Below are 4,938 nucleotides of genomic sequence, written 5' to 3'. Positions count from 1 at the left end.
GGTACTCTATGCAACTCTAGTCTTAGGCTAAAACATGAATTAAAGCATTTAAAACGGCAAGATTAACTCAATTATCACAATCAAAGCATTGTGTATATCTAAGTCTACCCCGACATGTCAAAATCTAGCATATTCACGGAAGCTCGTTACCTCGTACTTATGTAGATCCCATAATACATAACATGTAGCAAATATAGCACCTACGGGGATAAGTTTTCACTTACAAGGTTATGAAAGATACTTATCTTGCTCCGAAATCTGGTAATCTTCTCCAACACCTCTCTAACAACTCAAATCAATACTAAAAATCTGAAACTAGCCAAAGAACATGCAAACCAATCAAAACATACTCAAAACCCCGTAATTTAACAATTAGAAACACTTCTCAACCCCACACGAAAAGTCAATCTCCTGGCCACGCACCCAGATTCCAAAAATTCTCAAAAATACATGTTACACATAGCATCACGAACTCAAATATATAATATATTCCCAATTCCATGTCTAATTCATGGTCTTACCAATTCTAGGTTTCCAACAAAAATCCCATAATTCCTACTGATTTCCATGTTAAAATCCATATATAATCCATGTATTTAGTTCACAACAAGTTGGAATCACTTACCTAATGATATATGACAAAAATGGTTTTCAAAACCTTGGCAATCGCTATTAACAACCATGTGATCAGTTATCAGCAGCTCAAAAAGGCCTAAAAGTGGTCCAAAACCACCCAATACTCACCCGAGGTCCGAGGAACTCCGTCTAATCAATAACAAGTTTATATACCCTATGTAAATATAACGACCCGACCAGTCATTTTGATTTCTAGCATATCATTCGGCGGTTTGAGACCTTGAATCGCTTCACTATATGTATTATGATTGGCACGTGTAGTCGGCTTTGATTTTCAGGAAGTTCGGAGTTGATTTGAAAGAATAATTCTCTATTCGAAAGCTTTAAGTTAGAAGAGTTGACCAAGCTTTAACTTTTAAGTAAACGACCTCAAGATCGGTATTTGAAGGTTCCTATAGGTTCGTAAGGTGATTTCGAACTTGGGTGTATGTTCGGGTTGAGTATCGGATGGTCCGGGAGTGTTTCAGTGGTTAATATCGAAAGTTTGTATTTTGAAGGTTTTGAAATTTGCTAAGTTTGTCTTGGAGTGTGCTTCAGTGTTATTGTCTTGGAGTGTGCTTCGGGTGGTGTTCCGGGACCTTGGATAGGTTTATTTTATTGATTGAAAGTTGTGCGTGAAGGTTGGTCGCGATCCGGTATATCTAAGTGTGATTCAAACGCGTTCGACGAAGTTTGAAGGTTTGAAAGTTAAAAGAAAGATTTTGATCGTCGAATCATGGTTTTGATGTTATTCGTGAACTTTCAAGCGTTTAGATAAGTTTGGATAAGGTATTGGGACTTGTTGGTATGATTGGACGGGGTCTCGGGTGTGTTTCAGTATGGTTTCAGATCATTTCTCTATGTTTTGCAACTGTTGGTGTCTGGTGTGTTTTGTATGCATCACGATCACGGATGCAGGGTCGCGATCGCGAAGGGTTAAGTGGACTAGTGGAGACTTTTTTCTTTGCGATCGCGTAAAGGGTGTTGTATTTGCGGAGCTTTATCAGGTTTTTCTTCGCGTGCGCATGGTGAGTGTCGCGAACATGATGTGTTAGTGGGGATGTCCTATGATTTGAAGGTTGTTCATCGCGATCGCATGACTTGGTTCGCGATCGCGTAGGGTAATTTCTGAGGCTGAGGTTTTTGGCCTTCGCGCTCGCGTAGCTAGGCTTGCGTTCACATAGGCTTGGGCAGGCTGAGCTTCGCAATCGCGAGATGGTCCTCTCGTTTGCATAGCAGGATTTTGTGGGCGAGGCTGGTTGGCCTTCGCGATCACGAGGGTGTTTCCGCGATCGCGATTAAGGGTCACCTGGGCAGATTATAAAGTTGTAAATGGGACTTGGCTCATTTTCATCTCTTTTCTCATATTGGAGCCGATTTTGGGACGATTTTGAAGTGGGGTTTTCATCATCCATCACAAAGTAAGTTATTTCTACTCATTGGGAGCTAAATACATCGATTATATGTGGATTTTAACATGAAAATTGGTAGAAATTGTGGGATTTTGGAAGAAAATCAAAATGGTATTTTGGAATTTTGACCATGAAATTGGACATGAAATTTGGGATAAATTATATATTTGAGTTTGTGGTGCTATGGGTAATGTTTATCTTCGAAAAAGTTTTGGAATCTGGGCACGTGGGCCCGGAGATTGACTTTGTTGACTTTTCGTGTAAAAATGGGAATTACTTCTAATTGATTAAATTACGAGTCTTTGAGTATATTTTGATTTGTTTGCACATTCTTTGACTAGTTTCAGAATATTTGGCATTGGTTTGAGGTGTTATAGAGTCGTTGGGGCTGATTATCGGATTTCGAAGGTAGGTAAGTCTCATGTCTAATCTTGTGAAACAAAAATTACCCCGTAGGTGTTATATTTTCTATGTGCTACATTGTCACGACCCAAATACCACTATAGGCCGTTATGGCATCGAACGCCTTCGTCGGGCTAGCCAACAAGTAAATCAATACGTTAATAGTAGATCTAAGTTGCATCCAAATTAATTAAAGAAGTAAAGAGTGAAAGTTCGTTCATTTATATAAAAAGTACATATGTAATTATTTTAAATGTTCGAATGTGGCAGAAATATAAACCCTAAGTCATAATAGAATATAGACATATGCAAAATCTAAATCTTCAAAACCTGGTGTTACAAGTGCATGAGCATCTATGAGGGAGTACAATAATAATACAACATCTCTCTGGAATATAAGACAGACAGGATAAAGTAAATAGAAATGATGAAAACTCTGTGTGCTGCGGATCGTAGCATGGAATGCAGCTCACCATAAAAGTCCCCTCAGCAGTTGCGTCAATGCGTCAAGATGACCACTAAATGAACCTGTCAGAACCTACGCAATTAGTGCAGAAGTGTAGCATGAGTACTAAATCAACAAGTACCCAGTAAGTTTCTAGCCTAATCCCGAAGAAGTAGTGACGAGGGGTCGACATAGACATTTACTAGTGGTCCAATAAATCAAGTACAGTAAAAAGTAGACATGCATGAAGTATGGTAAGTAAATAGTGAAAAAAACAGATATAGGTACATAGTGCGATCCTCAACTGAATAGTAAACACAAGGTCCTCAAATACCGAAAACTTACTCAAATGGAATGCGTAATGGTCTACACCAAATCAGCATTCATCTCAAGTCAGGAAAACTCGGAAGTACGCTGACTCCTTATCAAATATTTCGATGATTCTGCCGAGGCGAGCGGCCCCATCCCATAAGAGTAAAGACACAAATTTTTGCCGTGGCGTACAGTCTGATCCCATAATAGTCATGTACATACACTACCGTCGTATGGCGCGATCTATAGATGCATCTCATATATATACTGGCGAGGCGAATGCCCCGATCGCATAATGATACTACCGAGGCAATCAGCCTGATCCCATAGGAATAGTGAAGACTTGACGGGTCACTGGCCCCACTTACAAATATGCGTGTGAGTTGTGAAATTCAAGAAACTTCCAGACAAATACGTAGAACATGGGAGAAATCCGTAAAAGGAAGTGAAATCTCTACTACTAATCAAGTAGCTCGCCATATATGACAAATCGTAAGTCTGATACTTTACGCAAGTCTAATCCCAAACAAAATTTATATTAAAGTAATTAAACAGGTAAGAAAAACTCAAATATTATAATTAAAGCAGGGCGTGTGTCTAAGTATATCGGAACCTAATCATGAATTCTAGCATACACAGAGATACTCGTCACCTCATACATGCGTAGCCCCCACAGCATGTAGCACATACCAAATATAATACCTACGAGGTAAATTCTCCCTCACAAGGTTAGACAAGAAACTAACCTTGCTCTGAAATCCGATAACCGGCTCCAACGACTCTCTAACATCTCAAACCAATCAAAATATACTCCAATACTGGTAATTCAACAATTTATAATAATTCTCAACTATGCTCGAAAAGTCAACAAAGTCAACTCCCCAGGCTAACGTGCCCGGATTCCGAAAATTTTCGAAGATAATTATTACCCATAGCATCATGAACTTAATATATAATTTATTCCTAATTCCATGTCCAATTTCGTGGTCAAAATCCAAAATTACCAATTCTATATTTTCTTCCAAAAATCTCACAATTTCTACCAATTTTCATGTTAAAATCCTTGTTCTTCAAGCCCAAAGGAAAATTACTCACAAAGTTTTTCAAATAGGGCCATGAATCTGAAACGACAAAGTGTTTTAAGTTTTGCCCTCACAAATATTATCATGTTACTATCCCATGATTCTTTGCTATTAAACAATACGATTTGAATATTGTTTACTGATAGTATCATAAATTCATCTTGAAAATTTCTACTAGTCTATAAAATTTAGAAGTTCTAACTTATTCTCTTTTTTAAATAATATTCGTGCACTTCTTCCACGATCTTGACAACCCTTATGTTATTATTTTCGACAAAAAAGGAGAAACTACTACTTGAGGAGTTTGACATTAATTAAAGATGGGTATATACATATAATATATGATATATACAAATAGTATACTTCATATATATTATATGTATTGTATATCAATGATATATACTTCGTAAATTATATATATATATATATATATATATATATATATATATATATATATATATCATTAATATATTACTCTCTCTATTTCAATTTAAGTGAACTTATTTTCTTTTTAGTCCGTACAAAAAAGGATGATCTCTTTCCATATTTGGAAATAATTTATTTTTATGCAATGATTTACATCCACATAAAATATATGTGCCTCATTTTACACCACAAGTTCAAAAGTCTTTTTTTTTTCTCTTAAACTCTATGCCCAGTCAAATAAGTT

This window comes from Nicotiana tomentosiformis, chromosome 10 (genome assembly GCF_000390325.3).
Source record: "Nicotiana tomentosiformis chromosome 10, ASM39032v3, whole genome shotgun sequence".
NCBI classification, from domain to species: Eukaryota; Viridiplantae; Streptophyta; class Magnoliopsida; order Solanales; family Solanaceae; genus Nicotiana; species Nicotiana tomentosiformis.
This window is presented reverse-complemented; position numbering follows the sequence as displayed.